At 38.7% G+C, this 27350-nt stretch overlaps 1 pseudogene; it reads right to left on the bottom strand.

The window, feature by feature from the left end:
• Positions 1–2601: 2601 nt before the first annotated feature.
• On the bottom strand, positions 2602–11544 carry LOC148773257 (inositol polyphosphate 1-phosphatase pseudogene; annotated as a pseudogene).
• Positions 11545–27350: the final 15806 nt, after the last annotated feature.

Below are 27350 nucleotides of genomic sequence, written 5' to 3' on the forward strand. Positions count from 1 at the left end.
GTAGTCATATGGAAGAGAAACATTAAACAGTATTTCTGGATAAAATTAGATTTGGCCAATTTCATTAGCGCACAGAAAATGTATGGAGAGTAATTGGAGGGTAGGCTAAACAACAGTGTGGGAAGACAAGCAAATCCCAGAAATCCAGGGTCAAAAGCGCACATGGCAGGAGGAAGCCATTGAAGGGATGATTACAGAAGTGACATGAAAATTCCCAGATCTAATTGTGCAATGTCAGTGTATATCTTTTTCAGGAGACATCTGAGAATTCTTAATAAAAGTAAATCTGACTTTCTTTACTTTTAATTTAGGAAATAAACATTGATTCTATATACTATATTTCTACTGTACCAAACATGTAATTATACAACCAAAGCGTATCCCAACTGTAAAGATAATTTTGGAGTTTCGGTCATTAGAAGTTCTCACTTCTCAAATTGGTGAATGGCCTCTGGATTTCTAATCAAAATTCCAGAGATGAACCCAACATAAGCAGCCATGGGGCTTCCCTAGTAGCTCAGCTGGTAAAGAATCCACCTGCAATGCAGAAGACCTGGTTCAATTCCTGGTTCAGGAAGATCCCCTGGAGAAGGGATAGGCTACCCACTCCAGTATTCTTGGGCTTCCCTGGTGGCTCAGCTGGTAAAGAATCTGCCTGCAATGTGGGAGACCTGGGTTTGATCCCTGGGTTGGGAAGATCACTGGAGAAGGGAAAGGCTACCCACTGCAGTATTCTGGCCTGGAGAATTCCATGGACTGTATAGTCCATGGAGTCACAAAGAATTGGACATAACTGAGTGACGTTCACTTAAGCAGTCACAGGGAAGCTGAGAAAAGCTACAGAAGAGCCATAATCTTTTAGCTCTCAGTCCTTTCATTGGTCACTGGCATTGCATAAAGCATGGCTGTTCACTGCTATTGCAATTGACAGGTAGACAGCTTTGACTTTCACAGTGCACACAATGCAGCTTGAGCACTCCTCACTACCCAATAGGAACCACATTTGCTAATGTCCTGAAAACAAGAAAGACAACGATTTCATTCAGGCTTTGGTAAGGAAACTGAAGCGGAAGAGTGATGTTGCCAAGAAATCAATAGCTGTCACTCAATTTATTATGGAGCTGCTCTCACAGGAACAGCGGTATAAGGTAAACGCAGAAAAAGCAAAAGACAGTTTATGACCAAAGGGAGCTTAGAAGGCTCCACATCATTCCATTAAATCAGGGGTAGACTAGAGCCTTAGCGTGGACACTGATTTGCATGAAGATGAATAATAAAAACAACTTAACTTTATAGATCACTAACTATGTGCCAGGCAGCAATATATATGAGATATATCCTATTTCTTTTTATAATAGGCAAGGAAACTGAGGCAATTTAAGATCACAAATATAATAAGTATCAGAGCCAGGGTTTGAACTCAGATATATTATCTTTCTCCAGAAACCATGCTTGGATATTGCTATAGTCTAAGTGTGTATGTTCCCATGAAATCCATGTATTGAAATCCCAGCCTCCAATGTGATGGGGCCTTTGGTAGGTGATTAGATGGCAAAGGTGGAGCTCTTATGAATGGAATTAGCACCCTTGTAAAAGAAACCCAGGAAAGCGGCTTCATCCTTTCTGCCTTGTGAGGACAGTGAGAAGATGGACATCTATGAAGCAGAAAGTGAGACCCCACCAGACACTGAATCTGCCAGCGAGTTGATTTTATATTTGCCAGCCTCCAAAACTGTGGCAAATATATTTCTGTTGTTTATAAGCCACCCAGTCTAAGAATTTTTGTTGTATCATCCTAACCAGATAAGATAGAAATTGGTACTGAGAAGTGGGGTGTTGTTCTAACAAATACCTAAAATGTGAAAATAGCTTTGGAGCTGTGTAATAAATAAAGGCTGGAAGAATTTTGACGTGTATGCTAGAACACACCTACATTTTAATGAATGGACCTTTAAAGGCAATTCTGATGTGAGTTTGGAATGAAGAGAGCTGTAGAGGAAATTTCAATCTTCTTGGAGATTCCCAGGTGGCGCTAGTGGTAAAGAATCCGCCTGTCAATGCAGGAGACACAAGAAATGCAGGTTTGATCCCTGGGTCAAGAAGATTCCCTGGAGAAGGCAATGGCAACCCACTCCAGTATTCTTGCCTGGGAAATCTCATGGACAGAGGAGTCTGGTAGGCTACAGTTCATGGGTTTGCAAAGAGTCAGACATGATTTAGTGAATAAACAACGACAACAAAGACAATACATAAACAATACTGAACAAGATGTTAGTAGAAATATGAACAATAGAGGTTATTCTTATGAGGTTTCAGTCAGAAATGAGGAACATATCATTGGAAACTGAAGGAAAGGAAATTCTTGTTATAAAGTGGCAAAGAACTTGGCTGAATTGTAGTCACGTTCTAGTATTTTGTGGAAGGTAGAACTTAACAATGAGAAAATTTGATACTGAGCCTAAGTTATATCTAAAACAAAGTACTGAAAGTGAAGCTTGGTTCTTCCTGACTATGTCAGCAGTAATGTGAGAAGTGAGAAATGACCTAAAGATGAAATTACTAAAGCAAAAAAGCAACAGCACTCAAAGATTAGGAAAAAATTCAGACTTCATTGGAGCTGACATGTCCATCACAGGCCCAGAGTAGAAGGACCTGAGGGGAGAACGGTTTCAAAGGAGGAGTTACCAGCACCTGCAGGACCTTGGTGCATGCTGCCTGGCACCACATCACCTCCTGGGCTCCACTCCTCACTTTAGCTGCATGGTCTTTTGTAAGTCCAGAAAGGGCTTCAGGAGGCGTTGATACAGCACAGGCCACCATGTCCACCCTGCAAGAGGGTACAGGCAACAAATCTTGGTAGTGTTCACATGGCGCCATCTCTACTGGCTCCAAAAGTACATGAGCTGTGGGGTTTCAAAGGATGAGGCCACAGAGAACCACAGATTTGGGACTCTAGCTGACGATGGCCACAGGGCACATGGAAAGAGTTTTTCCAGGCCATCCAGATGAGCCTGGAGGGCAGAACATTAAGTAAAGAGGATTACTCATGAACCTTAAGAGCTCATGGAGTTTGCCTTGTAGCATGAACCTGCTTGGGATCCCTTATCCCCCTCTTCTTTCCTATTTCTCCCTTTTGAAATGGAGGTGCCTATCCCATGCCTGTTCCACGACCAGAGTTTGGAAGCATATAACTTGTTCTTGTTTTACAAGTTCACAGCTGGAGAGCAATTTGGCCCAGGATGAATCATATCACCCACATCTGATTTAGATATTTGGATGAGAATTTTAATTTTACACTTAAGAGTTAATACTGGAATGAGTTAAGACCTTTAGGATTGTTAGAATGTAGTGAGTATATTTTGCATTTGAAAAGGACCTGATTTGGGGGCAGGGGGCAGGCAAAATGCTAGGGAGTGAATGTTTGTATCCCTCCAAAATTCATATGTTGAAATCCTAAACCCCATTGTAATGGTATTAGGATGTGGGGTGTTTGGTAGGTAAGTAAGTCACAAGAGTAGAGACCTCGTGAATAGTATTAGTGCCCTTATGTTAGAGCCATTTCTTTCTTCTTCTTCTTCTAAGTCGCTTCAGTCGTGTCTGATTCTGTGTGACCCCATAGACGGCAGCCCACCAGGTTCCCCCGTCTCTGGGATTCTCCAGGCAAGAACACTGGAGTGGGTTGCCATTTCCTTCTCCAATGCATGAAAGTGAAAAGTGAAAGTGAAGTCGCTTAGTCATGTCCGACTCTTCACGACCCCAAGGACTGCAGCCCACCAGGCTCCTCCGCCCATGGGATTTTCCAGGCAAGAGTACTGGAGTGGGGTGCCATTGCCTTCTCCACATTAGAGCCTAGAGACCTCCATTGCCTCTTCTGTCATGTGAGGACAAAGAAAAAAGATGACTATATATGAACCAGAGAGCAAGCTCTGACCAGATACTAAATCTGTTAGTGCCCTGATCTTGGACTTCTTAGCCTCCAGAACTATGAAAAGTAAGTTTCTGCTGTTTATAAGCCACCCAGTCTAAGACAGTTTTGTTACAGCAGCTGTAACAGACTAATGCAGATATATTATTCAAGGTTATCTCCTGAGATGACTTGAGAAGGTTTTATGTTTTTACTTGTAGCTATATGCTTCTGGTATGCAAAAAGAAACACTCTATAAACAGTAATTACTGTGTCTTGCTTCAGAAAATATATACTGCCACACTGGACAAAGAATTTTTTACTCTGAACACAATTGGCATGCATTAGACACCATGCCCATACCAATGAAAGGAACAATGCAATGCCATAGTTCCTATACGTTTCTTTCAGTGGTATGGACAGTGTCTAGTAGAGAAAACAGGGAAAACTGCATGGAAAATACCAAAATGTTCTCTGGTCTTTTCAAGAAAAACTGATTTTGAAGGGTAGCATTAGTGAGTCAAAGATTTTGGAAAGTATGAGGGACAGTAAGTGCAAATTATTTGGCATATAATGACCACAGACTTCCCTGGTGACTCAGACAGTAAAGAATCCACCTGTAATGTGGGAGACCTGGGTTCAATCCCTGGGTTGGGAAGACCCCCTGGAGGAAGGCATGGTGACCAATTCCAGTATTCTTGCCCGGAGAATCCCATGGATAGGGGAGCCTGGCAGGCTACAGTCCATGGGGTCACAAAGAGTCAGACATGACTGAGCAACTAAGCACAGCACACATAATGACCAGGGAAAGGGAGAAGGGCACCAGTGATTAAGTAAGGACTGATGTCAGCAGAATCCTAGCAGAGCAGAGATTATTTGCACTCAGCCACTGAGAGGTCCTGAACAAACTTGAAGATTGCAAGCTGATTATGGAACAACAGTCAGTTTTTCAGAGAGATCAGGGGAAAGGAAAACGGAAAATACTTTCATATGAGATGAGAGCCCCAGTCTACAGAGAAGTCAAAATCTCACAATGATTCCCTATTTCTCTTGAAGTAAAGGCCAGAGTCCTTATTACAACCTACAAAGTCCTAAATATTATTGCTAAAGTTTTTCTCTCTCATCTGACTTCCTACTGCCTTCCATCTTGCTCATTTTACTCCAGCCACACTGGCTTTGCTCTTCCTCACACACACACTGAGCATGTTCCTGCCTGATGACTTTACATTAGCCACTTCCTTTATCTGGAAAATTATTTTTACAAAATAAAATGGGGGAGGTTCCTCCCTCTGTTGTATCCATGGTCTTACCTCCTCTGTCTTTGACCGAATAATAGTTTCTCCATGAAACCTATCTTTACAATCTGATTTAAAGCTGGAACTATCTTCATTGCACACCCCAGTTCTTCACACTTACAAAAATTATTGAAACAGTTAAGTCATTCTACTTCTCCTCTATTAAGGAGTGTGAAAGAACTGTACCTCAAACTTATAAGTTCAGATTTCCCACCTGATTTACTTTGGCTAATGAAACATAAGCATTAATGACATGTATCACTTTGGGCTGGAAACCTTTAGGAGGTAACATTTAATTTGCCACTTTCTCTCCAAACTGTGATAGGAACTAGTCATGCTCTAAATGATGAAGTGAGAAATAAAATATGTTTTGCTAAAGATATTAAGATTTAGAGGCAGTTATAACAGCAAAGCGTATCCTCTTTTGACAGATATATTCAGTATATATGTTTTTTTCTTTTTTAACCACAGAACTAAACAGTTTCTAGTATACCACATATAATCTACTGTAACTAAAGTAGTAAAATAAATAAGTAGATAAATAGAATCTCATAAGCTTTAACTCCCTGCCAGAATATAAATTTTAGGATAAAAAGGAAATTTTTTTTCTGTTTTATTTCACATTGCATCCTAAAATCAGAATATGTACCATATGTCTGGTATATAGCAAGCACTCAATAAGTGTTTGGGGGAATGACTGTTCATCAGTGGTGTAATTTTCAAAGATCATTAGGATGCATAAATTATGGAAATACTAGTGACAACAAGGATAAATTAGAGCTATTTTAATGAGATGACAGCTCTGGAATTCATTAAAGAAATAATATATTTCAATAGAGAAGTTAGCTTCCATGCTTCAAGCAACAGGCTATGGTAGCTATACATACCATACATTGGTAATCCAGAAATTCACTGTCAAGGAGAACTTAAAGTCCATGAGTGTCTACAAAATCTTGACCTATTTTAAAAATTAGAAAGATAATAGTTTTTATACTGATAGAAAAATTGTGACATAAGCCCAGAGTGTTACCTACCTTACATGAACAAAATTTCAAAGTCAGGTGTCAAGAAAATAGAAAATTGTAAGCCCTCTTTTCCCCTTTCATTCAAAGTTACCTCCATGGGAGTATACATTATAATAAATTTTAAATGTTACAGGTTGGTTTCTCTGGGAAGCAGATCCTGAAACAGAAACTGCTGTGTGACAGGTTTATAAGGATGATCAATACCTATAGAAGGGAATGAAGGATGCAGGAATGGCCAGAGGGGAAAGGGAGGCTACAATGCAATCTTAACCAAGGCTAGAGTCAAGGCCATGGAGAAATCTGGGATGACCCTTCAGAGATGTCCTGTATTACAGTAAGCAGCCTTGGCATTTCTACCCTGGAAATGACTAGAAGTATGTATAGACCCTGTGATCTTTCATGAAGCAAGACTTACCAGCCAAGGGCAATTTCCAGAAAAGACTGAGAGCCTACAGCTGTCAGGAGGCAGCCCACTCACTGAGAAACTGGGAAGTGAGAGGAAATCCTTAAATTTTAATCAGGATTCTGGGCAATGAACAACAGTATTCATTATAGTACCGTCCTAAACATATCTATACATTTTCTAGTATCATATAATACAATATCATTAACAAAATATAAATTTGCAAAATAATAAATAGATTCATAATACTAATTGTTCTGCTAGCCTTGCATAAAATATGTATTAGGGAGTCTATTTTAGTATGTAAAGCTGTTATTCTTTTAAACAACTGTTTAGTATTACACAGTATATCTGCTGCTGCTGCTAAGTCACTTCAGTCATGGCCGACTCTGTGCGACCCCATAGACGGCAGCCCACCAGGCTTTGCCGTCCCTGGTATTCTCCAGGCAAGAACACTGGAGTGGGTTGCCATTTCCTTCTCCAATGCATGAAAGTGAAAAGTGAAAGTGAAGTCGCTCAGTCGTGTCCGACTCTTAGCGACCCCATGGACTGAAGCCCACCAGGCTCTGCGGTCCATGGGATTTTCCAGGCAAGAGTACTGGAGTGGGGTGCCATTGCCTTCTCCGATTACATAGTATTGATATACCATAAATTTAGTTAACTCCAGTTGTTTTGGTTTGGTCCCATGTGGGTTTTGGGGTTTTGTCTTTAGTATAAACTCTTAAAAGTGGCATTTCTGTATCAAATATATGGACATTTTAAATTGCAGTAGATGATTCTAACCCCCACTGAAAATGATAGGCAAATTCACACACTCTCAAAAAGTATATAAGAATATGTATTTTCCCACAGCTTTGCCAATTCTGGATGATGGCATTCTTTTTCATTTTTGTCAAAAATAAAAAACAGTATGTCATTGATATCTTAATGTGAAGTACCCCAATTCATTGGGTAATTGAACTTAATTTCATATTACTGTAGAATGCTATTTGGCATTTCTCCAAATAACTTGTTCATATCATTTTCCCATCTGTGTTTTGGATTGTTCAAGCATTTTTTTCTTGACAAGCAGGCTTTATCTAAAACTGTCAACTAAATTTTTCTTCTAGTCAATATTTATATTTTAATTTCTATTTATAGAATTGTAGGGCATTAGAATTTCTTTTAAAACTTTAATAACAACAATAAACTAAATATTCTTACACAAAAATATCAATGAGTCTAATGGAAACTAAAATAAATAATAACCAAAATGCTTTTCTTTTTATCAAAGTTTGAAATGCATCCCCTAATCGAGTGGTTATAGCAGTACAGGGTCCAAAAATGCAAGAAAGAAATAATGTTAGGTATTTCAAACACAGGGAACTTTAATATACGAAGTTGTTTATAAATATGTTGACTTGGGTTTAAATTTTCATTTGATGGTGGAAAAGGTAGAAAATAATCAATATGAGGCCCCTCCCCTTGACTCCTCCTGATATTGTTCTATGAGGCACATTTCACACTAATCACCAGAAATACCATTTCAGTGAATTACTTATCTTGGTTCCTTCTCAATCCTCCTTTTGTACTCTCCACCCCACTTAGAGTTTCAAAAAATTTTCTTTCCCTCAAACAAAAGGTCTCCAGCAGTTTCTTTCTGCCTTGAAGGCTTCCAATCACAGAAGGAACCAATCAAAAGCCCATTTGTTTTGTGAAGCTGTTGGTAAGATAATGAGTCAGCTCTTTCCAACATAGTAATCATTTAAAGAACCACAGTAAATTACTTAAAAATTAATTTTTTAAGAAATCACTTAAATTCCCGTTAATTTCTTATAGAGGAAGGAGAGAAACTCTGTGCTTGGGGTGGGACAAGGGCAGACAACAAGTATATATATTTGTGAGAGTAATGCTTCAAATTATTCCATGGACAGGTGTCATTTACCTCTCCCACAAGTACATAAAATTTAGGAAATCGATCCACAAATTAAACCCCTTTCTTTTTCCCTTGGAAATTGTAACACTTAAAGGAAAGCAGGATGTCTAGAGATATGAGAAATAATGGGTTCTTAAAAGACAGAATAATTTCAGCAGAATAAAGCCACATATTTTATGTGCATTTTATGTTAAACATGGGGATTAAACTTTGAAACCAGTCTTAGATTCGATTATCAGCCCTTTGTGCCACTTCACAAAAAGGATTCATACAGTTTTAAGTCACAGTCTCCACACCAATAAAATGTGAAGAGAAGCACCAAAATCTCTCTCCAACAGCAACTTCCTGTGGTCTGTGATCCTGGCTTTTTTGGTCCCTAAGTAGTACAGCCACTCTACTCAGAATCACACAATACTTCTCTCACTGCTTTAGAGGAATTCAAGAGCCTATCAGCCTAATGAAAAAATGCTCTGATCAATAAATCTAGACCTTTGGAGTGCAAAAACTCACCTGGTGACCTTACAAAAAAACAAAGGCTTGGACCCCTTTTCTTCAGTATTCTAACACAGTAAATTTCAGTGTGGTCCCCAACACCTGCAATTTTAATAAGCTAACAGGTGACACTGACACCTATGGAAATTTCAGAACCACTAGTTTAGGTCTTGGCATTTATATGTAATTTCTGAGCTACACATTGGTCTAATTTCCACTTCAAGGGGTAAGATAGACTTAAGTGATTTTTCCCTCTATAATTTTGCTCCCACATATTCTTCCTCTCACAGGAGAAATATGTTTGTTAGGTAAACTTTGCACTCCTGGCAAATTATTCTTTTCAAAGTGATAGACCTTTTGCAAATTGTGAACTGCTCTGGATATAATTCTGTGGTTTTTAAAACTCAGGGTGTGAAGTACGCTTTGCAAATGTCTCTGTGAAAGGTTGCTTCAAAAGTGGAGAAGTGCTGTGTGGGAGGCTCTGAGCACAATGAACACAAAACGGGAGCTGTCCACAGTACGCATTATGCCAGAATAATGACAATGATTAGCATTTATATCATGGCCTTTAAAATATTGTAATTTAAGATCTACCATGCTTCTTTGATAAAATGTAAGATGCAATTTTGATGCTAATGTTGAACACATTCCTGCTTCTATATCGCTCATTTTCCCTCCATTAACAAAGAAAGAAGCATCCGTCCTCCTGAATAAACTTAAGAAACTAATCTCTGAATTCAAACTTGAATCTGAGGACCTTGTTCCACTCTGTCATCCCAGGTATTCTAGCACCCCCTTTATTATCATTTTTCTCTATGTGCAGATAGGTACTGAATCTGCCTACAATGCAGGAGACCCGGGTTCGATCCCTGGGTCAGGAAAATCCTCTGGAGAAGGAAATGACAACCCACTCCAGTACTCTTGCCTGGAAAATCCCATGGACAGAGGAGCATGGTAGGCTACAGTCCATGGGGTCACAAAGAGTCGGACATGACTGAGCAACTTCACTCATCTTCTCATGCTTCAGAAGAAAAACATGTGAAAGTCTTACCTGTGTCTGATGCTTCCTGTAATGATTCCCTACTCTTATTCCTTTTATGGCAAAACATTTCAGAGAAAACTCCACGAATTCTTTCATCACTCATTTCCACCATAAGAGGTTTCTTACTTATGTTTTTTAATCATTATACAAAATGTTCTCTCTCACTCTTGCTCTGTGTGTCTCTCTCCCTAACCCTCCTTCCCTCCCTCTTGCTGTCTTTTTTGATATATACATATTATATATATATATATAGTATACACATATGTGTATATAATATATATGTGACTACATGCACACATGTACATATCTAGGCATATAAATATTAATATATCTAATGAGCTACATCTACTGTCTTTGCCTCATTCTTCACATAGCTTGCATTTTTGCTAAATGTCTCATTTTCCATCTACCTACTCTGATCAGAAGAATACGTAAAGGCATGCTACAGTAGTAAATAACCTAAGATGTGTGAAGGTGCAGCTAATTACAAAACTTTAATGACTTAAAATAGCAGATTTATTTCTCTCTTGTGAAATAAGACCATCATCGAATAGTTGAGAAATGGCAGAGGAGGTCTCTCTCATCTCACTCAGGGAATCAAGATAGAGGAGCAGCCACCATCTTGAACACTGTCATTTCCCATATTAGATAGAAAAAAGAACTCTAAAATGTCTCACACCAGCTAACTGCTCCAGCCTAGAGGTGATGTATGTAAAGTCCACTCGTACATCACTGGCCAAAATTACATGTCTCATCAACCCATGGATAATCCAAAGAAATGAAATATCCCATGTACTCAGAAAGTAAGAACCAGAAATATGAGAATATGAGACATATAGTTAACCCCATGCATTTAAATATATATATATATATATATATATAAAATCCTCTTGAACGTGGTGTCTTCTGAGAAGATGTAAATGTCAACCAGGCCAAGGACCACACAGAGGCTCTTGTAACCAGCGCCCGCTGCCCGGAAGATGCGCTCTCCACACACACGTGACAACGCTCCCTTGATGGCCTCCTTTTCACTGGTGCTGATGACAGCTGAGAACGGGTGGGAGCCTTCGGAGCTGGGGTTTTGGGTCACCTGGCTCTGAGTTTCACTGTTGTTTCTTGAAGAGACGAGAGACAGGAGGGAATGGATATTGGTTCCCAAGTAAGAAAGGCCCCAGTAGCACTGTCCTTTCCACCTGAGGGTGTGTAGGTCTTGTGATACAAAAGGTTGGTTGATGACTCCCATGAGAGGCACCCCTGTCTGTATGTCATAGACATCAATTAAAATAGTTACACACTGAAGTGCACTGGGGAAGATTCCTTGGTTGGGTTTCATGTCAGCAGAACCTTTTATATACTGATAAGTTGAATCTATAGGATCCACCCAGATTCCCAAGATGTCCTGTGGAATGTTGATCTCCACTGAATCCAGAGCTGGGTCACTGAAGAAAACGTCCTGGTGCACAACCATGGCTAAGGCCTCAGATGCCAGACTCTTGTGCTGCCCACGCCATCCTCAGGGCCATGGGTTGGGGGATGGTGGACTTAAAAGAATGCCTGGAAAGAAATCCTGACACGGGGCTTGACTTGCCACAGTTGGTGTATCACGTGGGAAACGAAGGCGCTGCTGGAGTGGATCAGTGGGCCAACACGGGAGGACTCATTGCATACAGATCAGAGAAGCAGCTGGAGACATTCTTGAGCTGCCTCCTCCAGCACCTTGCCCCTGTGGCTACACACACGTAGGTGAGCTCCGTCCTCATGGGCTCCACAACCCAACTGTGAACCTACTTGCCACATCTCTGTCTTTTGAAGACAGCTTTGTCCTATTGACAGTCAATATTCACCTTCCTCTTTGGGGGAGCATCTTTCCATTATGTGTTCATAAATGAATGATATTCATGCATCAAAATAAATAAATATATAATCCTCTTTGGCTTCTTTATTATTTCTCATGATATTCTGCTACTTCTAAGTCACTTCAGTCGTGTCCGACTCTGTGTGACCCCATAGATGGCAGCCCACCAAGCTCCACCACCCCTGGGATTCTCCAGGCAAGAACACTGGAGTGGGTTGCCATTTCCTTCTCCCATGATATTCTACTTTATGTCTATTTCACTCTTCTTTTTTCTCACACAGCACCAACCCTCTAGTCTACTCTCTCTACACTACCACTCCTGTAGACCTCAGTGACTTTTGTGCATTCAGTTAACACTTCTAGGTCTTAGTCTATATTTTCAGATCTTCCTTCTACTGCTTCTTTAGCTCAATAGCCATAAGGACATGTGAGGTAGGTGCTGGAAAATTATTTCACCTAACAATGAAGTCACATTATAAAAAGCTGCTCTATAGTGGGTTATAAGATCAATGAATCAAGGCTTGAAAATAAGAACTCTTCAATGGTTACATAATAAAAATATTGGTCAGGAATACATGGAAATTGGTGGCCACACTCTTCAAGTTTCAAGTAACAGATTATATCATGTAGGATCATGGAAGATTTTGACTCAAATCCAGAAAATACATTTCAGCATATATTGCATATCAGACCTTGTGTTGAGAGTATCTACATTTATTACTCTGTTTAATCCTCAGCAATAAAACATCTAATGCTTTGTATTAAGAATACAGAGGTTTAATACTAAAAGAATATAAGATAAATCTTAGGGAAAAAAGCAAAACTACTTTAGAATCACCTACCACAGCTAACTTTTTGATAATTACTGTAAAGGCAGAATAGTTTGAAAACAAAGATCTCTGATCATAGACATTCCCATGGCTGGCAGCTTTCTTTGGTCTAAATTAGTTTAAATACTCTAGCATTAAAATTGCTATTCAGGTTCATAAACACAAAAGCATGAATACTTTATTCTATGGATTATTTAAGGAATTTCAAACTTAGTTTTTTACCACATGTAATTTTTTCCACACCATCTCTATAAGTTAACATGCAAATCAATTATACACATATAATATTTCTTATAATTAAGACAACTAGGATCCCCATTATGGAGAAGCCTGGTAGGCTGCAGTCCATGGGGTCTCTAAGAGAAGGACACGACTGAGGGACTTCACTTTCACTTTTCATTTTCATGCATTGGAGAAGGAAATGGCAACCCACTCCAGTGTTCTTGCCTGGAGAATCCCAGGGACGGGGGAGCCTGGTGGGCTGCCATCTATGCAGTCGCACAGAGTTGGACACGACTGAAGCTACTTAGCAGCAGCAGCAGGAGCAGGATCCCCATTTCAGTATAGTGATATTGATTCATAAATCTTTTCCATACTTTCATACAAAATAATACCACTTGTTACCAGTTGTGATATAATTCAAATACTCTATTACCTCCTCAAATATTTTTCTACTCCCACCATCATCACAGATAAGAATCCTATAAAACACAGAAATATTTAAAAAGGGACAAAGTGACAGCTACTGTATCATAAACAAGGGGAGTCCATCTGTATAGAGGACAAAATATAACATTCTGTCTGACACATCCTACTACTCAGCCCTTCTGCAATGCAGACACACATTACTGGTTTCAATCTAAGAAATCAGTGTCATGAACCTAGAGACTTTACTCTTTTCCCGTGCCTCCAATATATTATGACCACCTTTGTACTTTATATCTGAATACTATTTTGATCTCTTTACTCCCAGACTTGTATTATAATAGTTCCAATAGGAGGTTTAGACGTGGTTCAAAGAGTCATGGACACCTTTTTTTAGATATTTTTTAATTGAGGTAACATTGGTTTATAATATTCTATAAGTTTCATGTGTACAACACTGTATCTCTACTTCTATATGACCAACAGCATGCTTACCACCAAAAATTTAGTTTCCATCTATCTCTATACAATTGATCCTCTTTACCAATTTGCCCATCCTCCAACCCTTCCCTTCTGGTAACCACCCACTTGGTCCTTTGTTTTATGTGTTTCGTATGTTTGTTTGTTATGTTCCACATTTGAGTGAAATAATACAGTATGGATTCTATTATTTTAAATAAAGTGTAGTTCTAGTTCTCAATTGATCATTTTGGCAGCTATAGACGAGAAGACTGAACCCAAAGGTGTGTTCCTACTGAAAACAGGCCTTTGACAATGTAATGGAATCCTACCAGAAAACTCAGCAAAAATTCAGTCTTTCCATTTTCAGCTGTGAAATGGAATACAATTTTCAGTGCAATACTTACATGAAAGTAAATATAGTCCAGAAAGAATATGTTTTTCACATTTTAGAGTCTACAGAAACGATTGCCTACAAAACACAGGAATTTTGCAACTTGAATTATCAATCATGTTGCTTTCTACTTTCCTCTCATGCTGTGCTACGCATACCTCATCCTCACTAATCCTCTTTTGTTTCTATTAACTTCTCTTCTATGGTTTTCCTCCATTCTGACAGGATTTCGATATCTCCTAGCTCCCAGTTTTTGGCTCATTCTCCTAACTTCTCTTCTCAGCTCTCTCCTCTGGTGTAACACTTCCATAGTTGAGTCTACCAGTAATGATACCCCTGTTTAAAAGTTTTGCTACATTAAAGGCTTGCATAGTACCCTTAAAGGTGGCTCCTCTTAGCACAATTCAGCCATCTGGGAGAAGAACAAGAGCAATTATTGTCCTCATGAATCTTCCTTCAAACCTACCTTTTGCATTATGGTTATATCATGCCATTAGATACAATTTTCTGGAATTATATAATGATAAAGCTCGTGTTTTTAAAAAGTCATTAAAAAACATAAGTAACGGTATTCAAAAAAAATTTTTTTTAATTTTTATTTTTTTATTGGAGGCTAATTAGTTTACAATATTATATTAGTTGGTTTTGCCATACATTGACATGAATCCACCCCAGGTGTACATGTGTTCCCCTTCTTGAACCCCCCTCCCACATCCCTCCTCCCCATATCCTCCCTCCGGGTCATCCCCGTGCACCAGCCCCGAGCATCCTGTATCATGCATCGAACCTGGACTGGTTATTCGTTTCACATATGATAATATACATGCTTCAACGCCATTCTCCCAAATCATCCCACCCTCACCTTCTCCCAGTGTCCCAAAGACTGTTCTATACACCTGTGTCTCTTTTGCTGTCTTGTATACAGGGTTAAGGTTACCATCTTTCTAAATTCCATATATATGCGTTAGTATACTGTATTGGTGTTTTTCTTTCTGGCTTACTTCACTCTGTATAATAGGCTCCAGTTTCATCCACCTCATTAGAACTGGTTCAAATGCATTCTTTTTGATGGCTGAATAATACTCCATTGTGTATATGTACCAAAGCTTTCTTATCCATTCGTCTGCAGATGGACATCTATGTTGCTTCCATGTCCTCGCTATTATAAGCAGTGCTGCAATGAACACTGGAGTACATGTGTCTCTTTCAATCCTGGTTTCCTGGCGTGTATGACCAGGAGTCCAATTGCTGGATCACATGGCAGTTCTATTTCCAGTTTTTTGAGGAATCTCCACACTGTTCTCCATAGTGGCTGTACTAGTTTGCATTCCCACCAACAGTGTAAGAGGGTTCCCTTTTCTCCACACCCTCTCCAGCATTTATTGTATGTAGAGTTTTGGATAGCAGCCATTCTGACTGGTGTGAAATGGTATATCATTGTGGTTTTGATTTGCATTTCTCTGATTATGATGGATGTTGAGCATTTTTTCATGTGTTTGTTAGCCATCTTTATGTCTTCTTTGGATAAATGTCTGTTTAGTTCTTTGGCCCTACACCACATTCGTTCGTTCGTTCGGTCGCTCAGTCGTGTCCGACTCTTTGCGACCCCATGGACTGTAGCCTACCAGGCTTCTCCGTCCATGGGATTCTCCAGGCAAGAATACTGGAGTGGGTTACCGTTTCCTTCTCCAGGGGATCTTCCCGACCCAGGGATTGAACCCGGGTCTCCCGCATTGGAGGCAGACGCTTTAACCTCTGAGCCACCTACACCACATTAAGAAACTGAAAAATAAAAATTATATGATTATCTTAATAGATGCAGAGAAAGCCTTCGACAAAATTCAACATCCATTTATGATAAAAATCCTCCAGAAGGTGGGAAAAGAAGAGACATACCTCAACATAATAAAAGCTATATATGACAAACCCACAGCAATCATTATCCTCAATGTTGAAAAACTGAAAGCATTTCCCCTAAAGTCAGGAACAAGACAAGGGTGCCCACTCTCACCACTACTATTCAACATAGTTCTGGAAGTTTTGGCCACAGCAATCAGAGTAGAAAAAGACATAAAAGGAATCCAAATTGGAAAAGAAGAAGTAAAACTTTCACTGTTCGCTAATGACATGATCCTCTACACAGAAAACCCTAAATACTCTACCAGAAAACTACTAGAGCTAATCAATGATTACAGTAACGTTGCAGGATATAAAATCAACACACAGAAATCCCTTGCATTCCTATACACTAATAATGAGAAAATAGAAAGAGAAATTAAGATAACTATTCCATTCACTGTTGCAAAGAAAAGAATTAAATACTTAGGAATATATCTACCTAAAGAAACAAAAGACTTGTACATAGAAAACTATAAAACACTGGTGAAAGTAATCAAAGAGGACACTGATAGATGGGGAAATATACCGTGTTCGTGGATTGGAAGAATAAATATTGTGAAAATGAGTATATTACCCAAAGTAATTTATACATTCAATGCAATCCCTATCAAGCTACCAACGATATTTTTCACAGAGCTAGAACAAATAATCTCACAATTTGTATGGAAATACAAAAAACTTCGAATAGCCAAAACAATCTTGAGGAAGAAGTATGGAACTGGGGGAATCAACCTGCCGGACTTCAGGCTCTACTACAAAGCCACAGTCATCAAGAGAGTATGGTACTGGCATAAAGACAGAAATATAGATCAATGGAACAAAATAGAAAGCCCAGGGATAAATCCACGCACCTATGGACACCTTATCTTTGACAAAGGAGGCAAGAATATAAAATGGAGAAAAGACAGTCTCTTTAACAAGTGAAGCTGGGAAAACTGGTCAGCCTCTTGTAAAAGAATGAAACTAAAACACTTCCTAACACCATACACAAAAATAAACTCAAAATGGATTAAAGATCTAAATGTAAGACCAGAAACTATAAAACTCCTAGAGGAGAACGTAGGCAAAACACTCTCCGACATAAATCACAGCAGGATCCTCCAAGACCCACCTCCCAGAATATTGGAAATAAAAGTAAAAATAAACAAATGGGACCTAATTAAAATCAAAAGCTTCTGCACAGCAAAGGAAACTATAAGCAAGGTGAAAAGACAGCCTTCAGAATGGGAGAAAATAATAGCAAATGAAACAACTGACAAAGAATTAATCTCCAAAATATACAAGCAGCTTCTGCAGTTCAATTCCAGAAAAATAAACAACCCAATCAAAAAAATTTAATATTGTTCTCTAAATTGTTTCTTTACCTTATAAAGAAAGTGTTTAAAGTAAGAATTTAAGAATCAGAATTAAATAAACTTGGATGGGTTTACATTCCAGCTCCACCAATTATTAGGTCTGTGCTTTAATTTCCTCATCTGTAAATGGAGAATACTAAAACATACCTCACATGATTATTGTAAAGACCCATTAAAAATATTTAGAAAACACTGAGTACACTGCCTGGCATGTAGTGTTTACAAAGTTAGAGGACAAAGTAGCTCTAGTGAAGTATCAAAATCAGTTAAAAAAATTATCTCACTGCCTAGGGGTGAGTGACTCTCTCTGCCACCTAAAACCGTAAATCACTTATCATTACTAGGATATGGCTGAAGATTGATTCGTTTAAGAGGAGTGAAACAAGGGAAATCAGAGGAAAGGAAAGATGGTAGATTTAATCCTCGCCATCTGTTCAAATTGTACCATAGTGTAGTGAATCATTATAACAGAAGTCATTTTTTTTTTATCTCTTCTTTGTGGCCTTAGCAAATGTAGTTTAATATTGTTTGAGGTTTAGACTAGGTTCCAAGTTATGAATGGTGGGAAAGATATACTGTTATAGTTTGGTTCCACTGTATTCTCAAAATGATAACTGGAATATTGACTTCCTTTTGGTCTGACTCACTGAATTTTACACACTTGGATTTTTTTTTAATTTATTATTTTTTATTTTTCAAAAACAATTTTAGGAATCTTTACTTAAAAACAACCTTATCTTAAAATGGAGTAACTTTGGTTTTACGAGCAGCAAGCAAAGTACAGAAGCAAAAATGCATTACAGGAGCATTAAGTTCTACATTATGTCACAGCGTCTAATCTGAAATCACACCCATAATATCATTTTTCAGGATATCTGGGAAATAGTTATTTCCCAGGATGTCTGAACCATAGCTACTCTATTTTGACTTAATTGTAAAAAAAAAAAAATTTTTTTAATAGCCAAAGCAGATTTTACCATTAACGACGTCAGTGTTTTTCTAGGTATGAGAAGATGCAAGAATTGGAACTCATAAAACCTTTTTCTGAGAAGATCTAACTATCTGAAGGCCTGTTCTGCCAGTTTTTTTTTTTTTTCAGAGCACAGAGTGCCTCATTCTTGATTTTCACCCTGAACTTCTTTCAGGGGGTGTTGAAGGTCAGCAGCCTGCAATGGTCATGATGTAATCTTTGTAGAGGCAGCTGGCAAGTACCAACTTCCAGTCAGCAGGGTCCCTTCATAGCCACATATCTGACCATGTGACACCATTTCATGGCCATTGTGTCCTGCGGTGCTGGGAAGGCTCATTCCCAGGTCTAGGGAAGTGATGAGCCACTCAGTGTGCTAAAATTGGACCAGGCCTTGCAAGTAGCAAAAGTCTCTGGACCACTGTCTTACTAGCCTCCTGGTCCAGGAAAATATTTCCTCTTGTTGCTTTTTCCCATATCCAGAGTCACATTATTACAATTATTGATCTCATATGGAACTGTCGGTTCAGCATTATATCACAGGCTCAGTGAAACAAGTGACGTAGAAAATAATATAGCCATCCGTTCCGTTCCGTCGCTCAGTCGTGTCCGACTTTGCGACCCCGTGGACTGTAGCCTACCAGGCTTCTCTATCCATGGGATTCTCCAGGCAAGAATACTGGAGTGGGTTACCGTTTCCTTCTCCAGGGGATCTTCCCGACCCAGGGATCGAACCCAGGTCTCCCGCATTGGAGGCAGATGCTTTAACCTCTGAGCCACCAGGGAAGCCCATAGCTAGCAGTTATTAGTAAAATAAGAATTATAAGTCAAGGGAAGCCCATAGCTAGCAGTTATTAGTAAAATAAGAATTATAAGTCAAGAACTTTCATTAGATAAAGGCTGGTATACCCCAAGTCACCTGATTTCATTCGTTAAATGATTATAGTCTGGTGTTAATCTCCTGGTTGTACATTATGGAGCATCTGACCTTTATCTGAAGATTGGTTACTGAGATAAGCCTTAGAAACTAACCTAGAGTGTCCTTTTTAATAACTTAATTAAATTTTTTTAGCAGTATCATGTAACAAGGAACTGTCTCAGAAGTGAGTCTTAGTAAACACTAGACATTAACAAAACTAGAAATTTAATTTAACAATTTACAAAACTTAATATTCCGTGATTTTTCATTATGGAGGCCCTGTAGCCAGGGAGGCTTTAACCCATCAAATAAAAAATGAGGTTTGTCAGGGAGCTGGGAAAAGCCAAGCAGCCATCTTGGATTTCCCATAGCCCTGACTCTGATTTCCAGCTATTGTTTTTAATTTTCCAATTTAGAAGCAAACTGTTGCCATGGTTTAAGGACATTAGGATGGCACAAGTCTAACAGAGTTTTTGTATAAGCAGAATGAGCTTTTACATGTCTCCAAACCCAACAATTGGATTAATTTCTAAAACTAGCATAGGATCAAGCCTATGGTAGAAAAGCATTTGATTTATATGCAGAGGGCTAAGAAGTCAAGAAAACATTATAAATGATAATACGAATCAGGTCCAGCATCTTGGGCAAGCTGTCTACCTCTGATGTCGTCGTCTTCTCATCCTGGTGTAGTGTAATTTCTTCTGAAAAAAGTCCTTCCATCCAGGTTGGAGACAGTCCTTTAAATTATGTCCTTTTTGTTTTTTTTTTCAGTCCTGGTTGCAGGTCACGAGGCATCTGATCTTCATCCAAAGATAGATCACTGAGATAAGCTTCAGAAACAAACTTAGGGTGTTAAGAATTCAATTAAATTTTACATTAATATCACATAACAGCAAGGAACTACCCAAGAAATGAGTCTTACTACCTCCATTGGTAGACTGCCATTAACAAACTGGGATTTAACATTTATTGAAACATCCTTTTCTCCCTAAAATCACCCTCATTTTTACCAAATATAACCAAATTAAGACTTGTTTAAAAAATAGATCTGTTCTCAATAAACTTGACCTGATTATTTATATAACCATGACCCTTTTTTTTTTTTTTTGCTGAGACTTTTATGGAGTCTCAAACTTAACTTTATTTTTTTTATTGGAGGCTAATTATTTTACAATATTATATTGGTTGGTTTTCTTGTAACATGCATCGACCCTGAACTGGTGATTCGTTTCACATATGACAACATACATGTTTCAATGCCATTCTCCCAAATCATCCTACCCTCACCCTCTCCCACAGAGTCCCAAAGACTGTTCTATACATCTGTGTCTCTATTGCTGTCTCGTATACAGGGTTATCATTTGCATCTTTCTAAATTCCATATATATGCGTTAGTATACTGTATTTGTGTTTTTCTTTCTGGCTTACTTCACTCTGTATAATAGGCTCCAGTTTCATCCACCTCATTAGAACTGATTCAAATGCATTCTTTTTAATGGCTGAGTAATACTAAAATAATATATAAATGTGCATGTGTGAGTGGTAAGTTGCTTCAGTTGTGTCCGACTCTTTTCAACACTATGGACTGTAGCCCATCAGGCTTCTCTGTCCATGGGATTCTCCAGGCAAGAACACTGGAGTGGGTTTCCATTCCCTTCTCCAGAGGATCGTCCTGACCCAGGGATCAAACCCGGGTCTTCTGCATTGCAGATGGATTCTTCATCATCTGAGTCATCAGGGAAGTCCCATATGATCTATGGGATACCACCAAAAGAAATAACTTGCAAATTATTTGAGTTTCAGAAGAGAGGGAGAAAGAAACAGAAAGCTTATTTAAAGAAATAATGGCTGATAGAGTAATCATGATAGCAGAGTAGGAGAATGTTGCACTCACTCTCAAACACATCAAAGCTACAAATATATATAGAATAACTCTTGCTGAAATAGACCTGGGAACTAACAGGATGTCTCTTCTGCAGTGAATCCTGTAAAGAAAGATCCCCACAGACAGTCGTCAGAGAGGAGGAGAAACAATCAGGTTGGGACCCACATTACTAGTGAAGACACAGACGAGAAGGGAAATACCACAGGCTTGAGAATCCTCCTTGCAGGGAGGGGCTTGGACCACATACTAGGCACCCCAGCCCTGGGATCTGACACCAGGAATACAAGACTCCTTGAGATGTTTTGAAAACCAGCAGGGCTTACTAGAGGGCTGTAAGAAACTGAGACTCCACTCTTAAAGAGTGTATACCCAGACATCATACATAATGGTGAAAGGAAGCTTTTTCTCTAAAATCAGGAATAAAACAAGATGTCCACTTTCTCTGCTCCTATTCAACATAGTATAGGAAGTCCTAGTCAGAGCAATCAGGAAAGAAAAAGAAATAACGGGCTTCCAAACAGGAAAGGCAAAAATCAAATTGCCTTTCTTTGCAGATTATATGATCCTGTATATAAATAAACCTGAAAAAAAATTCCACTTAAAAAATCTGTTAAACTAATCATCAAATTCAGTAAAATTGCTGGATACAAAATCAGAATACAGAAATCAATCGTGTTTTTATACATTAAAATGAAGTATTTTTTATGGTAACTCTATTAAAATGAAGTATTTTTAAAAGAAAAAAATCCCATTCACAATAGCATCAATGACAACAAAATACTTAGGAATAAATTTAGCCAAATAATTGAAATATCTGTACACTTAAAACTATAAGACAGTGAATTAAGAAACTGAAGGCACAAATGGAAAGCTATCCTGTGTTTATGGATCAAATAATTCATATTGCTAAAATGTTCATACTACCCAAAGTCATCTATAGATTCAAAGTAATCCCAAAATTTCAATGGCATTTTTTTCACAGAAAAATGTTTTTTTAATTAAATCCTAAAATTTTTATAGATCCGCAAAAGAACCCAAACACCCAAGACAATCCTGAGAAAAAGCAAAGTTGAAAGCATCACATTTCCTAATTTCAAAATATACTATGAAGCTATAATAATCAAAACATTATCACACTGGTAGTAAAAGAGACCCAAAGAGTAGTGGAACAGAATTAAGAGCCCCAAAATAAAGTCTCATGTGTATAATCTACTAATATTTGACAAGAGAGCCAAGAATATTCAATGGTAGAAAGATAGGTTATTCTACAAATAATGCTAGGAAAACTGGATAACCACATGTTGAAGAATAAAAGTGAACCTCTAGTATCTTATAGCATTCACAAAAATTAAATTGTAATGGATTAAGGATTTAAATATAAGAAGTGAAATAAAAATTCAAGAAGAAAATATAGGAGAAAACTCCTTGACATTAGTCCTAAAAAGATTTGTTAGATATAACAATGAATGCAAACATAACAAAAGCAAAGTAAGTAGAACCACATCAATCTAAAAAGCTTCTGCACAGAAAAATAGACAATTGACAAAATGAAAGGTCAACCTACAAAATGGGAGAAAACATTTTCAAATCATAAATGTGATAAAAGAATAATACCCAAAATACACAAGGAACTCATACAATTCGATGGTTGTGTATATACACAGACACACACAGACACAAACACACACACACACACACATATCCAAAGGCTTCCCTGGTGGCTTAGTCGGTAAAGAATCCACCTACAATACAGAAGAACCAGGTTTGATCCCTGGGTCGGGAATATCCCCTGGATGAAGAAATGGCAAGCCACTCCAGTATTTTTTCCTGGGAAATCCCATGGACAGAGGAACCTGATGGGCTCCAGTCCATGAGGTCGCAAAGAATCAGACACGACTTAGTGACTAAACCACCACATATATATCCAAGCAATTCAATTAAAACATAGGCAGAAGAACTGAATAAATTCTTTTTCCAAAGAAGACATCAAATCACCAACAGTTACATGAAAAGATGCTCTACATCATAATCATCAGGGAAATGCAAATCAAAACTACAAACCTGTATCACCACAAATAAACTAAGACATAACAAGTGTTGACAAGGATGCAGAGAAGGAAACCCTTGTGCTCTGTCTTGGTGGGAATGTAAATTGGTACAGCTACTATGGTAAACAATATGGAAGTTCCTTAAAAAATTAAAAAAGAGAATTGCCATACATTAGCAATCCTGCTTCAGGGTATATATATTCAAAGAAAATGAAATCACTATTTTGAAGAGATATCTGCACTTGCATGCTCATTGTAGCATTATTCACAAATACTGAGAAATGGAAACAACCAAAGTATCCATAGGTGGTTTAATGGATGTGATATACACATGGATGAAATACTATCTGACCATGAAAAAGAAGAAAATCCTGCTACTTGCAAGTACATTTATGAACCCTTGGGCATTAAGATAATTAAAAGAAATGAGAGAGAGGAAAAGAAATACTGTGTGATATAACTAAATTATAGACTCTAAAACAGTCAAATCCAGAGAAACAGAATAGAATGGTTGTTACCAGGTGCTTAGGTTGGGGGAAATGGGGAGATGCTGACCAAAGGGTAAAATTTCCAGCTAGCAGGTGAACTTCTGGGTATCTAATGTACAGCATGGTGATTGCAGTTAACATTATTGTATTATATACTTGAAAGTTGCTAAGACAGTAGATGTTACATGTTCTCAATGGGGGGGGAGAGAAATGTTATCTATGTGAGGTAGTGGAGTTGTATTATTAGTTTTACTGTGGTAATTATATCACAATATGTAATATACCAACAATTTGCACATCTTAAACTTCAGTTCAGTTCAGTTCAGTCGCTCAGTCGTGTCCAACTCTCTGCGACCCCATGAATCACAGCACTCCAGGCCTCCCTGTCCATCACCAACTCCCGGAGCTCACTCAAACTCATGTTCACTCAAACTCATCATCGAGTCGGTGATGCCATCCAGCCATCTCATTCTCTGTCGTCCCTTTCTCCTCCCGCCCCCAACCTTTCCCAGCATCAGAGTCTTTTCCAGTGAGTCAACTCGTCGCATGAGGTGGCCAAAGTATTGCAGTTTCAGCTTTAGCATCAGTCCTTCCAATGAACACCCAGGATTGATCTCCTTTAGAATGGACTGGTTGGATCTCCTTGCAGTACAATGGACTCTCAAGAGTCTTCTCCAACACCACAGTTCAAAAGCATCAATTCATCGGTGATCAGCTTTCTTCACAGTCCAACTCTCACATCTTAAACTTACACATCAATAAAGCTATAAAAAAATAAAGAATAGATTGTTGCACAACATTCAAGCAAAAATGCTAGTTTAGGACTGCTTTTTCTTGGCACTATTTTGTATCACATGATAGCAGACTCATACATACTTCTGATAAGGTTGCTGCTGCTAAGTCACTTCAGTCATGTCCAAATCTGTGCGATCCCATAGACCAGGCTCCTCTGTCCCTGGGATTCTCCAGGCAAGAACACTGGAGTGGATTGCCATTAGGTGCAGGCAAAATGAAGCACTGATGGTATATGGGAGTTTAGAGATAAACTAAGAGTGTTCTCCCTTCTTTCCCTATTTTGGGAAGCTTCTCCAGAAGCACCTGTGTAACTTCCATGGCTTCGGCTCCTGTGAGACAAAACTGGTATGGTCTGAAACTGATCACTTAACCTGGCCCTAGATTCCTTTACAACCTTCTCCTTAAATCTGCCTTTCCAGTATAGGGGTAGAAGTAGGTTCCTATTCCTATGAATCACTCCACTATCTTGGTGGCATTTCTTTACTTCTCAGCAGTTTGATCACTGGTGTTCTTAATACCTATATTAAATGCACTTGCAAAGACTTGATATAGTTTCTATTGTGTCTGTTATGGGCAAATAAATATAATAAAATTTCCAAATATTAAAAAATAGTGCAGTTCAGTTGCTCAGTCATATCCAACTCTTTGCAAACCCATGGACTGCAGGACACCAGGCTTCCCTGTCCATCACCAACTCCTGGAGTTTACTCAAACTCATGTCCATTGAGTTGGTGATGCCATCCAACCATCTCATCCTCTGTGGTCCCCTGCTCCTCCTGCCTTCCATCATTCCCAGCATCAGAGTTTTTTCAAATGAGTCAGTTCTTTGCATCAGGTGGCCAAAGACTGGAGTTTCAGCTTCAGCATCAGTCCTTCCAATGAATATTCAGGATTTATTTCCTTTAGGATGGACTGGTTGGATCTCCTTGCAGTCCAAGGGACTCTCAAGAGTCTTCTCAAACACCACAGTTCAAAAGCATCAATTCTTTGGTGCTCAACTTTCTTTATAGTCCAACTGTCACATCCATACATGACTACTGGGAAAACCATAGCTTTGACTAGATGGACCTTCATTGCCAAAGTAATGTCTTTTTTTTTTTTTTAATATACTGCCTAGGTTGGTCATAACTTTTCTTCCAAGGAACAAGCGTCTTTTAATTTCATGGCTGCAGTCACCATCTACAGTGATTTTGGAGTCCCAAAAAATAAACTCTGTCACTGTTTCCATTGTTTCCCCATCTGTTTGCCAGGATATGATGGGACCAGATGCCATGATCTTAGTTTTCTGAATGTTGAGCTTTAAGCCAACACTTTCACTCTCCTCTTTCACTTTCATCAAGAGGCTCTTTAATTCTTTGCTTTCCGCCATAAGGGTGGTGCCATCTGCATATCTCAGGTTATTGATATTTCTCCCAGGTATCTTGATTCTAGCTTGTGCTTCATCCAGTCCAGCATTTCTTATGATGTACTCTGCATATAAGTTAAATAAACACGGTGAGAATAAACAGCCTTGATGTACTCCTTTCCCAATTTGGACCCAGTCCATTGTTCCATGTCCAGTTCTAACTTTTGCCTCTTGACCTGAATACAGATTTCTCAGGAGGCAGGTCAGATGGTCTGGTATTCCCATCACTTGAAGAATTTTCCACAGTTTTTTGTGATCCACACTGTCAAAGGCTTTAGTGTAGTCAATAGAGCAGAAGTAGATGTTTTTCTGGAATTCTTGCAATTTTTGATGATCCAACAGATGTTGGCAATTTGATCTCTGGTTCTTCTGCCTTTTCTAAATCTAGCTTGAATATCTGGAATTTCATGGTTCACATACTGTTGAAGCCTGGCTTGGAGAATTTTTTTTAATTAATTTAATTGGAAGCTAATTGCAATATTGTAGTGGTTTTCACCATACATTGACATGAATCAGCCATGGGTGTACATGTGTTCCCCATTCTGAAACCCCCTCCCACCTCCTTCCCCATCCCATCCCTCAGGGTCATCCCAGTGCACCAGCCCTGAGCACCCTGTCTCATGCATTGAACCTGGACTAGCCATCTATTTCACATACAATAATATACATATTTCAATGCTATTCTCTCAAATCATCTCACCCTCACCTTCTTCCACAGAGTCCAAAAGTCTGCTCTTTACATCTGTGTCTCTTTTGCTGTCTCACATATAGGGTCATCAATACCATCTTTCTAATTTCCATATATGCATTAATATACTATATTGGTGCTTTTTTTCTGACTTACTTCATGCATATAATAGGCTCCAGTTTCATCCACCTCATTAGAACTGATTCAAATGCATTCTTTTTGATAGCTGAGTAATATTCCATTGTGTACATGAACCACAGCTTTCTTATCCATTCGTCTGCCGATGGACATATAGGTTGCTTCCATGTCCTAGCTATTGTAAACAGTGCTACAATTAACTTTGGGATACACGTGTCTCTTTCAATTCTAGTTTCCTCAGTGTGTATGCCCAGTAGTCGGATTGCTCGGTCATATGGCAGTTCTATTTCCAGTTTTTTAAGGAATCTCCGCACTGTTCTCCATAGTGGCTGTACTAGTTTGCATTTCCATCAACAGTGTAAGAGGATTCCCTTTACTCCACACCCTCTCCAGCATTTATTGTTTACAGACTTTTTGATAGCCTGGCTTGGAGAATTTTGAGCATTACTTTGCCAGCGTATGAGATGAGTACAATGGCACAATAGTTTGAACATTCTTTGGCAT

This window comes from Moschus berezovskii, chromosome X (genome assembly GCF_049115385.1).
Source record: "Moschus berezovskii isolate FMDL1 chromosome X, NW_MosBer_1.0, whole genome shotgun sequence".
Lineage (NCBI taxonomy): Eukaryota > Metazoa > Chordata > Mammalia > Artiodactyla > Moschidae > Moschus > Moschus berezovskii.